At 36.3% G+C, this 13,627-nt stretch overlaps 1 long non-coding RNA gene across 2 annotated transcripts in view; it reads right to left on the bottom strand.

The window, feature by feature from the left end:
- Nucleotides 1–4,019: 4,019 nt before the first annotated feature.
- LOC127555511 (uncharacterized) overlaps nucleotides 4,020–13,627 on the bottom strand; it is a 28,926-nt gene continuing 19,318 nt past the window's right edge. For both annotated transcript variants that reach the window (XR_007952227.1, XR_007952228.1), the window contains 2 exons: nucleotides 8,259–8,304; nucleotides 4,020–4,208 (listed from right to left, as the gene is read on the bottom strand). This is a non-coding gene — a long non-coding RNA (uncharacterized LOC127555511). The remainder of the gene's footprint in view (nucleotides 4,209–8,258; nucleotides 8,305–13,627) is intronic.

The following is a 13,627-nucleotide window of genomic DNA, read 5'->3' as shown; positions in this document are numbered from 1 at the left end:
CTGACGCAGACTACCGCGCAAAGTCAGGGCCAGGGACTAGTGGGGCTTCTGGACTCGGGCTGGACATGGCAGAGAGTGCAAAAAATGGAGCACAACCGCAAGGATCCTGAGTAGGATAGGAGGGAAGGGAGCAAATGGACGTGTTGAGCCCCGCCCCTAGGATCCCGTCCAGCACGCGCCCCAGCGTTCGCTCTGAGGTCCCCATCCCCATCCCCATCGCCATCCTTATCCCCAGGCTCCGCGCCAGCCTCGGCCAAGGCCGGACCCGCCCGCAGGGGGCAGGAGAGGGGCGTATCCCCGCCGCACTGCACGGCGCAGAGACGCGCGCTGAGGCTAGCGGGCATAAGAGACCGACCCCCAGCCCTCGGGACGTCCCACACACCAGCACGCCCGCAGCCCGGAGAAAGGGGGCCCGCCACGGCATCCCGCACCCTCACCTCAGAGCCGGCTCCGGCCGCGCCACCACCGAACCGCAGGCGCAGACACGCCCCCCTCCTGCCATCGGCGCTCCCTCTCCTCCTCCCCCCCCCCAGGTTCCAGCCAATCATACAGCGCCGCTAGGCTCCGGAAGGCGGGATCTCTGGTCAGTCCGTTCGCCTAGGTCGCTGTCCCTTTCTTGGCCTCCAGCGAAGAAGATGCGCTCGGAAAGTGCCCTAGGTAAGAGGGCTGCTGGGAGTTGTGGTTTCCACCTTCGTTTTCGGATTACAGGTTCGAGGACTGGACTGCAAATCCCAGGATGCAGTGAGATTAAGGTTCCGAGCCAGCGACTAAGTGATGCTCCTGTCTCTCAGTGCCCAGCATTTCACATGCGCCACCTGTAACGTGGCTGGCCTTCATCTTGGGTTGGACAGCGTGACATTATGTGATAGATATTCATTCAAGCAGGCCTAGAAAGAAACACAGTGTACCCGTCTCACCCCAGTCTGATCCAGTTCAAAGAATTTCCTTCAGCACCTGCCCGATGCATATCTGTAAGAAGGAGAAGCTTGCGAGAACTCACAATTGCACCAGGGAGTGTGCATTCAACTCCGTAGACAGTATGCAAATTATCTTATTCTCTGTATTGGAGGTGCATGCCTTAGTAGAATGTAAGCTCCATGAGGACAAGAAATGGCTTTCTTTTTGTCTTAACATTCCCACTGCCAAATAAAGTGTCTTGCATATGGTGAATAGTAAATGTTGAATTGAAATTAAATAGCTGCTGTGTATAAAGTGCTGGAGGGGGAGAAAGGGAGAAAGAATTTAGATAAAGAGCCCTCCTACCTCTTTTGGTTGCCTTAGAAAGCTCAGTGTAGTAAAGTTTGATCATAAACAAATTACATGATATACAATATTACATGTAGTACTTGGAGTGCCAATTAACTTATACATCGGTCCTATAGACGTGTCTACCCCAGGTGCAAGGTACTTTAAGGATCTACATCTACACAAATCTGTTGCTCACAAGTTCTTAAGGAGTACCTTAACCAGGATGCATCATATATTTTTCCTAGGTAAAATTCTTCCATGCTTCCTCTCTCCCAGTTATCTGCCAGTTATTCTGTCAGTCTTATCTAGAAAAAGTCCACTTTCCAGAAGGATATTCCTTGCTAAGGTTCCAAATCCACTGTTACACAGAGCAGTACCATTTGCAATTAGGGCCCAGGTTAATTTTCTATTTTGTTAGAACTCTATTTCTCAGTTACTAAAGCTCTTCACTAGACATTATCCCCTAGCTTAGACCTATAACATCTATGTAACTTTTATATTTAATTTCTGGCAAATAAATCAAACCTAGTCATCATCTATGTAGAGAATATTCTTCAAGCAAAAAATCAAGGGCTCTGGAGTTTGAGATCCCCTAGTTTCTCAATTCATATTTATTATCTCATGAAAATGAATAGAGAGCAGAAAGGTGCTGAAACAAACCTAAGTCTAAGGATATGATCCCCTATCTGGTACACACACATATACATGTATGTATGTGTGTGTGTGTGTGTGTGTGTGTGTGTGTGTTGAACAAATCTTTTTCAGGCATTGAACCCATTCTATTAGTATCGCTTAATCTCAGAATTGGAAGGGATCTCAGAGATGATCTAGTCTAGCCTCTATATGAGGAAGAATTCTCTCTAAAAGACATCCAACAATAGTTATATAAGTCTCAGATTTCTCTAGAACTATGCCCTTCAGAATTTTTTACAGCATAGTAGTATTTCATCATATTTATATGTTATAATTCATTCATTCCTCAATTAATGGACTCTATCAGTTTCTAATTTTGTAAAAGTATGAAAATAGCAACTATAAATATTTTTGTACAATGTCTCATTTTCCTCTTTTATATTTCTTTTGAGTATAGATCCATTATAAGATAAAGGATATGTACAACTTAATAGCTTTGGGGCCATAATTCCAAATTGGAACTCATTCACAACTCCCAACAGTGAATTCGTGTACCTATTTTCCTATAGCTTCTCTGGCATTTGTCATTTTCCTTTCTTATTGATTTTGAGGATTTGAAAAATGTGATATCTGAAAGTTTTAATTTGAATTTCTATATTCGCAATTTAGAGTATGTTTTCATATATTAATTGATAAGTTGTCTTCCTCTGAAAACTGTTTATTCACATATTTTGACCATTTATTAATTGGGTAATGGCTCTTCTTAAAAATTTTAATCCATTCCTATATATCTTAGATATGAGATTCCTACCAGAGAAACTTGCTGCAACTTTTTTTTTTTTACTTATTTGCTGCTTCTCTTCTAATTTCAACTTCATTGATCATGTTTGTGCAAAAATGATATAATTTATCTAATCAAAATTGTTATTTTACCTTCTGTGAATTTCTCTATTTCTTGTTTAGTCATGAACTCTTCCCCTATCCATAGATCTGACAAGTAATTTCTTCCATGCTCCTCTATTTTGTTTATGATGTCACCCTTTATGTGTAAATCATGTACCCATTTGGAGCTTGTCTTAATATATGGTGTGAGATGTTGGACTATATCTAGTTTCTGTCAGACTGCTTTCCAGTTTTCTCAAGAGCTTTTGTCAAATAGTGAGTTTTATACAATACTTGAGATCTTTGGGTTTATCAAACATTGGGCTACTGTATTGCTTTGATTCTATCTATTATATATCTAATCTGCTCTACTGATCAACCTCTCTATATCTTACTTAGTATCAAATTGTTTTTATGATTACTTTGTAGTATAGTTTCAAATCTGTACTAACTACTAGACTCCATCCCTTCCTACTTTTTTCATTAATTCCCTTGATACTTTTTTACTTTTTGATCTTCTAGGTGAATTTTGTTATTCTTTTAAGACTCTGTAATGTAATTCTTTGGTAGTTTAATTAGTATGTCACTGAATAAGTAAATCTAGGTAGTATTATCATTTTTATTCTACTGTCTCACCATACCCATAAGCAATTAATATTTCTCCAGTTATTCACATCTATCTTTATTTGTGTAAAAAGTATTTTATATTTATGTTCATATCATTCCTTTGTGTGTGTATCTTGGTAGGTAGACTTAAGAGTTTTTGAAAAAGGAATTTTTCTATCTCTTTCTGCCAGATTTTTTTTTGGGGGGTGGGCTGAGGCAATTGGGGTTAAGTGACTTGCCCAGGGTCACACAGCTAGGTGGTGTTAAAATGTCTGAGAGCAGATTTAAACTCAGGTCCTCCTGACTTCAAGGCTGGTGCTCTTTCCACTGTGCCACCTGGCTGTCCTTCCTGCCAGATTTTGATGTTAATATACAGAAATCCTGATGATTTGTGAGGATTTATTTCATATCCTATAACTTAGGATCAATTAGTTTTTTTGTTGAGACTTTAGGGTTCTCTAAGGACTATCTGCAAAAGGTGATAGTTTTGTTTCCTCTTTACCCATGCTTATTCCTTCAATTCCTTTTTCTTGTCTTATTGTGACAGTATTTATAGTACTGTGTTACATAATAATAATGATAATGGGCATCCTTGATTTACCCCTAAATTTGATTCTTTGAAACTTTTACCAATTGTTCCTAGTTCACTCTTCTGAAGCCAAAGAGAACATCAAGTTTAATCCATCTTAGAAAGACAGGCCTTCATATACTTAGACAGCTATTATATCTCTTCAAGTCTCTTCTCCAGGCTAAATATCCCATTCCTCAATTGACATGGTCTCCAGACTTTTCCTCACCATGGTTATGATTATCCCTTCTTTATATAGCTCCAACTTGTCCTAAAATGTAGAAACCAAAAATGAACAAGTGTATTCTGCCCAAGGCAGAGTACAGTAAAACTATCACTTCCCTACTCCTTGATATTATTTATGACTCTCTTTAAGTTCGCACTCATATTTCTGGCTGCCATTTCACAATGTTGATACATATTACTATTGTAGTTCACCAAAACTCCAAGATGTTTTAACATGTGTCTAATCTTGCTACCTTATATTATACTTATGAAGTTGATTTTTTGAATCCATGGGAAATACTTTATATTTGTCCCTATTAAATTTAATCTTATTGGATTTAATCCAATATTTTAAACTGGACAAAAATCTTTTTAGATATTGACATCCAATGTGCTAAAAAAAAAAAAAAAAAGCTGAATGATGTAGTAGAAAGAATGCTAGATTTGGAATCAGAGGCCCTTGACTCAAATTTCAGTTCTTCTACTTATTGCCTATGTGACCTTGGACAAGTCACTTCATGTATTTGAGCCCCAATTTCTTCATCTGTAAAGTGAAGAGGCTGGATCAATGACAATTAGGGACTAGACAATTCTAGTTCTAGATCTATGATCCTATGATAGCTGTCCATCCCTACTTTATTTTAATATTAATATCTCTATTAATGATTTACAATATTTTTTCATAGGCTAAAGATTTGATAGATACTTGTTCTTTTATGTAAATCACTGATAAAAATATCAACCAACATAGAGCCAAACCCAGAACCTAGAACACTCCATAGAAGACTTCGTTCCAAATTGACATCAAATCAATAATGACTTCTCTTTGGATCTAATCATTCAATCAGTTTTAAATCCACCAAACTCTACTATCATCTAGCCTACTTCTAACTTTTCCAAAAAACTGTGCTGTTATATGCTTTACAAAGTCTAGGCAACTTCCCCCTCAACTCAACTTTTCCTGATAGTATATTCACAATATGGGTCTCCCAATAGGCCAGTGACCATCCGTAGATTTAAGGTACACTCTGTGGGTCTGCAGACTTAATAATATAGTTCATGAGACCTACTAATTCTTCTGCCTTTAACAGTCAGCTGGTAACTTTAACTAAATACAAAGACAAATCAGTTTTCTAAAATGATACAGTTAAGAGCATAATAGCTATCTATACATTCTATCAAACCATAAACCTTCACAAATCCATTCAGTGTCAATGAGAAGAGACAGTTCATTTAAGTGCAGCCTAAGTTAAAGAACACTGATAGTGAGATTCATGCTTCAAGAATACATGTGTAAGAAGCAAGTGGCTACTTACAACTATCCCTCTGGTACTGAAGAACCCAACACTTTCTCTTTTCATCACTTCTTCCTGGTCACTACATCTTTGTGTTACATGGTGACAATAGTAGGGAAGGATAGGTAAATTCCTTTCCCCTCTTCTCCATTGTCTTTTTTGCAATGAGTAGAGAGTGGAGAAAGCAAGAGGAAAGTGGGAACCACCCTCCACAACTCCATTCCCTGTCTCAGTTGTGATAATATAGAGTGCTAAGTCAGAAAAGACCTGAGTACAAATTCTGCTTCAAATTATTATTAGCTAGGTAAACATGAGAAAGTAATTTAACCTCTCTTAGCTTCAGTTTCTTCTTAGGTAAAGTGGGTAATTCATAGGGCTGTTGCAAAGATCATTTAATATACATAAAATTTTTCAAAATGCTACGTGTTATTTTCAACATCATTGTAATAGTTGCTGACATGTCCCAGACCTGTCAAGTTTAGCCTTTTAAAACGTTAAAACCTTCCAATTTAATTAGAGAAATGCCTTCATATCTCTTACTTTAATTAACACATTAATACCTTGCTAATGCTATCTATTATCTGCTTATGATTTCATTTGAATTCCCCTTGGTTCCATTCTACATGCTCCACTCTATTGAACACTCTGGTGTTATTTACTTCTTGCTTTGATAATTTATTTTATGCTTCTCTAGAGAATCATTCATTTAAATTCTCAAATTTAATCCATAGTCTAGAATCATATAAAATTAGTTTAATGCCATATAGAATAATATCTAAACATTTCCTTGATTTTTTAAATTTGTGTTATCTCACCTTTAATCTTACTCTTAAAATTTTTTTAAATAAAAATAAAAAGATGATCTCATTACCCACCAATATTTTTAGTTTTTAGGGGAAAAAAAACCTGCTCTTTAATTAATCTACTATTTCCATTTTAAATATTGATCCATGTGCTTACCTTGTTTATTTTTCATCTTCTGTTTTCTCTTGGTTTTTGTTTATTTGGCTTCGTTCAAGAAATTCTTTGTCACTTTCTTATTTCCATTCCAATGCATCTGGTTCTCTAGCTCCTTTATCACCTTTGCCCAGAAACTCCTGATCTCTCTAAATTTTTCTCCCATCTGCATCTATCCCTAGGATCTCCCTATTGCCCAGGTCTGGAGAAGTAAGTCTAGATCTGGATAGCCTCTTTGGTGTTATATTGCTTTCCAACTTATAATGCCTTGGGGTCATTTTTTAAAAGCCAAGCCTAAGGGTGAAGTTCAGCTTATTAACTGGCTATTAATGTTATCATAAGGATGGTATTGGCAAAGTAATTAGAACTCAGGATTATAATAATAGCTGACATTCACATGAAAAAAATGCTCTAAATTATTACTGATTTTAAAAATCAAATTAAGACATCTCTGAGGTACTACCACACACCTCTCAGATTGACTAAGATGATAGGAAAAAATAAAAATGAAGTTGGAGGATATGTGGAAAAACTGGGACACTAATACACTAATACATTGTGAAGTGATTCAACCATTCTGAAGAGCAATTTGGAACTATGCCCAAAAGGCTATCAAACTGTACATCCCTTGATCCAGCAGTGTCTCCACTGGGTCTGTATCCCAAAGAAATCATAAAAAAGGGAAAAGGACCCACATGTACAAAAGTGTTTGTGGCAGTCCCATTTGTACAAGTCCACTTATAGCAAGGAACTAGAAAGTGAGTGCATGCCCATCAGTTGGAGAATGGCTGAATAAGTTATGGTATATTAATGTTATAGAATGTTATTGTTCTATAAGAAACTATCAGCAGGCTGATTTCAGAGAGGCCTGAAGAGACTTGCATGAACTGATGCTGAGTGAAATGAGCAGAACCAAAAGAACATTGAAGGGGCAGCTAATAGCTGACATTATAATAACATGTTAAAACTTATAAGGCACTTTACAATCACACTCACACTTGAACTTCAAATTACAAACTGGTAAGGCAAGTTTTACAGATAATTGTTGTCCTCATTGTTCAGATGAGGAAACTAAAGCACAGAAAGGTTAAAACTTGCCCATGATTACACATCTGGTAAATGTCAGAGGCTGGATTTGAACCCACATCTTCTTGATTTCAAGTCTCAATTAACATGTAAAATTTCCTTAAGTTTTACACATGGCAGATTCTTCCTAATACAGAATACAGAAAAAACTCTTAAGCCTGAAAATGCAAGAAATATAATGTGTAAATGTATTTCTGCCTGAATGTTGAATAGAGAGGAAAATAAATCCTAATTTATTGATATAGTTCATTGATACCAATTTAGTAGAGGACTGTGTTAATTCTCCTGCAATGCTTTTTGAAGATATTTCCACAGGGATTCAGACAGTTCTTCTTTCCCAATTCTGTTTAATTTCAGCCATTTGTTTCCCACAGAATCCTTTAGCCTTTTTATTAAACTTGGTATTACTTCCATTAATGTCATCAATTTCAGAGTCATCTTTACAAAGATATCTGTAGCTGTACTTGTCTCATTTTTCAACTTGTGTTTCTACATAGGTAACCATCCTATTAATTTCCTCTTGTCAAAGAGTTGATCTTTTCCTGAGAATTCTACACCTAATTGAGAAGACAGTAAAAGGAGATTTAATCACCTCTCTAATCATACTTGGGATACCTACCACATATTCATTATGTAACATATTCTAATTATTGCATTATGATCTTTAAATATATGATCTCTGCTTTTCTATATTTTCCTGTATTTTCTGTGATACCTGGCAGCAATGAGCAATTGTTATATAAGTTCTCCATACTTACACAGAAGCATCATGGCCTTAGACAGGAAAGTACCCAGGCAGAAGTCCTGGTAGAATAGAAAATAATAATAATATAATATAAATGATATATTATAATTTTGATTATATTAAATTAAAAGGGTTTTATACAAATAAAACTAGTGCAGACAAGATTAAAAGGGAAGCAATAAACTGGGAAAACATTTTTACATTCAAAAGTTCTAATAAAGGCCTCATTTCCAAAATATATAGAGAACTGACTCAAATTTATAAGAAATCAAGCCATTCCCCAATTGATAAATGGTCAAAGGATATGAACAGACAAATTTCAGATGAAGAAATTGAAACTATTTCTAGTCATATAAAAAGGTGCTCCAAATCACCATTGATCAGAGAAATGCAAATTAAGACAACTCTGAAATATCACTACACACATCTAAGATTGGCTAAGATGACAGGAAAAGATAATGACGAATGTTGGAGGGGATGTGGGAAAACTGGGACACTGATACATTGTTGGTAGAACTGTGAAAAGATTCAACCATTCTGGAGAGCAATTTGGAACTATGCTCAAAAAGTTATCAAACTGTGCACACCCTTTGATCCAGCAGTGTTACTACTGGGCTTATATAGGAGATCTTAAAGAAGGGAAAGAGACCCATATGTGCAAAAATGTTTGTGGCAGTCTTCTTTGTAGTGGCCAGAAACTGGAAATTGAGTGGATGCCCATCAATTGGAGAATGGCTGGATAAATATATGAATGTTATGGAATATTATTGTTCTATAAGAAATAATCAGCAGGATGATTTCAGAGAGATCTGGAGAAACTTACATGAATTGATGCAAAGTGAAATGGGAAGAACCAGGAAATCATTATACACGGCAACAAGAAGATTATACGACATCAATTCTGATGGGACGTGGCTCTCTTCAACAATGACATGATTCAAACCAATTCCAATTGTTCTGGAGAAAGAGAGTCATCTACACCCAGAGAATGGGAACTGAGTGTGGACCACAACATAGCATTTTCAGTTTTTCTGTTATTGTTTGCTTGCATTTATTTTCCTTCTCAGGTTTTTTCCTTTCTTTCTAGATCTGATTTTTCTTTTTTTTTAAATAACTTTTTATTGACCATACATATGCATGTGGAATTTTTTATAGCATTATCCCTCGCATTCATTTCTGTTCCAACTTTTCCCTTCCCTCCCTCCACCCTTTCTCCTAGATGGCAAGCAGTCTTATATATGTTAAAGATGATATAGTACGCCCTAGATACAACATATGTGTGTAGAACCGAACAGTTCTCTTGTTGCACAGGAAGAATTGGATTCAGAAGGTAAAAATCTGGGAAGAAAAACAAAAATGCAAACAGTTCACACTCATTTCCCAGTGTTCCTTCTCTGGGTGTAGCTGATTCTGTCCATCATTGATCAATTGGAATTGAATTAGATCTTCTCTTTGTTGAAGAAATCCCCTTCCATCAGAATACATCCTCATAAAGTATAGTTGTTGAAGTGTATAATGTAGATCCGATTTTTCTTGTGCAGCACAATAACTGTATAAATATGTATACATAAAAAAATGTTCAATGCTATTCCTTTATTTTGGAGGCAGTTTGGTAGTGCAGTGGATTGCTTTTTTGTTGTTTGTCCTTTATGCTTAAAGAGCACCAAAATGATATCACTATGTTAGGATTAAGGTACAGTGTGTTCAGGTGTGGCTAATCAGGCTAATATGAGCTTGAAAGGCTCTACTACAGGTCAGGCATAGATTGTATGAACATTCTAAATTTGTACTTCTGACATTTCTTGTGAGCTACTGCAATTCAGCTTTGCTTATAGAGCACAGAAACTTTTTTTTTTTTTTTTTTGCTGAGGCAATTGGGATTAAGCCCAGGGTCACACAGCTAGGAAGCGTTAAGTATCTGAGGTAAGATTTGAACTCAGGTCCTCCTGACTTCTGGGCTGGTGCTCTATCTACTGTGCCACCTAGCTGCCTCTACAGTAACTTTTTTGATGTAGGAATGCCATGCTGGATGATCATGTGCCAGTGTCTCCCTACATCTCCCAAATGATTCCAAAGTTCTTCAGAGAAACCTTGAGAGGATCCTTGTCACCTTTCTTTTGACCCCTATGTAAGCGCCTTCCTTGTGTGAATTGTCTGTAAAACAGTCTTTTAGCCAAATGTATTTTTGGCAACCAAAAACTGGTGGTAGCCTATCGGAACTGACTCTCTGCAGTAGAGCTTGAATGGTTGGTAATTCAGCCAAGAAAGCTCCTCAGTGTCCAGCACCTTATCTTCCAGGTGATCTTCAGAATCTTTCTAAAACCATCCATATGGAAGGGGTTCAGTTTTCTGGCATGGATGGTTGCCAAGGCCATGAGGTTGGCACACAGCTTTCTGTATAATAGGCATCCTAACAGCTCATTCTCCCCCACACATTTTTTTCAAAGCCTCCCAAACACTGAGCTAGGCCCAGCAATGCCTGGGGGTTACTCTCATTATATATGTGGACATCCCTGGAAAAATAGAGTACAATTAGACCTAAAATCAGGAAGACCTGAATTCCAACTGGCTTTATATACTTACTAGTTGAACAAATCATTTAATCTTTGTCTCATTTCTTCACCCAAAAATGAGGATGATAATTGTATCTACCTCTAAGAATTATGAGGTTTTAAAAATTCGATATTATTTGTAAAGCATTTTGCAGCCCTTAAATTACTACATAAATGCTAGTTATTACTAATAGCATTTGATCTGGTTTTCTTATCAATGTTAGCTCTTAATTTCTTAAATGTATACTTTTGAGGGGATCCTTTGGGATATCTTGCATGATTCCTCTTTCCATTTGAGTTCTTTCTAGAATTTTGGCTGGTTCATTCCTCTTGACCACTCTTTTGTTCCTGGATGCCATTTTTTCTCTCGATTCTTGTGATAAAATACCATTCTTGTCAATCTCTTTGCTGGACAAGTATCCTGCAAGAATTAATCCTGGGACTTTTTCTCTTTTCTCTTTACACACTCTTCCTTGGAAAAACTCATTTACCATCATACTTATTCAACTCCGTCCAGAGGACTCTTAAATCTATATATCCAAACCTAATGTCTCTCCTGAGCTCCAAAGCTGTCTCTCCATTTGCCTGCTGGACATCACTATCTGAATATCTCACAGGCATCTCAAATTCAGCTTGTCTAAAATTAACTCATCCTCTACCCTCATAAAGTCTCTTTTTCTCTAAATTACTAACATTAGTCCCCAGCCATGGGTCTTGGCTAATCTGACTTTTTCTCTAGTTGTTCTGGAGACTGGAAATAAATCAGAACTCCGGTTATTAGTTAACAATCATTTTGTAAAAAGATACCAAAATCAGGGGAGATATGCTCTTCATGAGTTGATTGGAGAACCCCCCTGATCAATCTATCTTCTAGGGGATGTCTAAAAATCTAAGACTTTTGACATATTTATATGAGAAACTGAATTTATATACAAAACTTTTAAATATGTTTTTCTCTATAATACTGTTGTATAGATTGTTTTCATAATTCTGCTTTCTTCTCTCTGTATTAGTTCATAGAGATCTTCCCAGTTTCCTCTTGTCTATTCCATCATTTTATAGCCCAATAATATTCCATTATTTTCATATTCCACAATTACCTTTAGGCCTTTTAGTTGCCAATTCAGGACAACCATGAAAAAGTCTGCTTTAATTTTTTTTTTGTGCATATAGATTCTTCCTCTTTCTTTAAAGGCCTAGCAGTGTTAGAACTGGATAAAGCGTATGTACAGTTTAATGAATTTTTGGACCTAATTCCAAACTGCTTTTCAAGATGGCTGAATCAATTCACAAACCCATCAAATGTGTATTATTGTATCTATTTTCCCATAGCCCTGCCAATATTTGTCATTTGCCTTTTTCATCATCCTTATGAGTCTGAGATAGAACCTCAAAGTAATTTTATTTGAATTTTAAAAATTACTTATTAAAAACATTTTTCCATATGTTTGTTAACAGCTTGGATGGCTTTCTTTAGAAAAATCCTATAATGGCTCTTCATCTTATAAATTTGAATTTATTTCAAATAAATAAATTTGTGGAGCAGCTAGTTGGTGCAATGGATAGAGCACCAGCCCTGAAGTCAGGAGGACCTGAGTTCAAATCTGGCCTCAAAAACACTTAACACTTTCTAGTTGTGTGACCCTGGGCAAGTCACTTAACCTCAATTGTCTCAGCAAAAATAAATACATTTGAATTAGTTCCTTATTTATCTTGGATATAAGACCTCAATTAAAGAAACTTGTTTCAAAGAATTTTCCCCAGTTACCTATTTCCTTTTTAACTTTAACCATTAGATTTGTGTAAAAACTTTAAAAATCTTATATAATCAAAATTGTTCATTTTATTGATTCTTTCTATCTCTTGTTTAGTTGTGGATTCTTCCCCTGTTCATAAATCCAAAAGGCAATTTTTTTTCTTTTGTCCTCTAATTTGTTTATAATGCAATCTTAGGTAGGTTATGTATCCATTTAAAATTTGCCATAGTATATGGTGTGAACTGCTACTGTAAACCTCATTTCCCAACAGCTGTCTAGTTTTCCCAGCAGATTTTGTCAAACAGTGAATCCTTTTCCCAGTAATTAGGATATTTGGATTCATCAAACACTATGCTTTTTGTTCAGTTGGTTGTTTAGTTGTTTGGTTCTGTATGGTGGGGACCTAATCTGCTCAACTGATCAAACTTTTTTTTAAATATTACAAAATCTTTTTTATAATTACTGTTTTATATTACAATTTGAGGTCTGATATTAATAGACACCTCTTTCCATTTCCTTCCCACTTTTTTCTTGAGATTCTTTGCCTTTTGTTCCTTAGTGTGAATTTCATTATTTTTTTTAGTGCTATAAAATAATCCTCTGGCAATTTGGTATAGCACTGAATAGATATAGGTAATATTGTCATTTTTATTATATTGGGTTAACCTATAAGTAATTCATGTTTGTAAAATTATTTACATCTTTATTTCTGCAAAGAATGTTTGGATTTATGTGGTTTCTAGATGAACACTGGTAGCATAACTCCCAAATATTTTATAGTTCCTCCATCTTGCTTTCCAGAATGGTTGTATTAATTCATAGCTCCACTAGCAATGGAATAGTGCACCTTTCTTTATACAATTGAGGAGAGCTATTAATGATTGAGGGCTGTGTAGAGAGATGTTGTAGAAAGAATGCTGGACTGGGAACCAGGTGTCATGGCTTCCAGTACCAAGTCTGTCACTTAAACCATTGGGAAAGTACAAAGTGGTTAGGTCTTCCCATGTTTGTGTTCTGGCAAAATGATCTTTTGGGGAAATATGTGGACCTAGACCTGATGGAGGTGTTTTATG

This window comes from Antechinus flavipes, chromosome 3 (assembly GCF_016432865.1).
Source record: "Antechinus flavipes isolate AdamAnt ecotype Samford, QLD, Australia chromosome 3, AdamAnt_v2, whole genome shotgun sequence".
Taxonomy (NCBI): domain Eukaryota; kingdom Metazoa; phylum Chordata; class Mammalia; order Dasyuromorphia; family Dasyuridae; genus Antechinus; species Antechinus flavipes.
The sequence above is the reverse complement of the archived record's forward strand: the minus strand, read 5'-3'. Positions and strand labels throughout refer to the sequence as shown.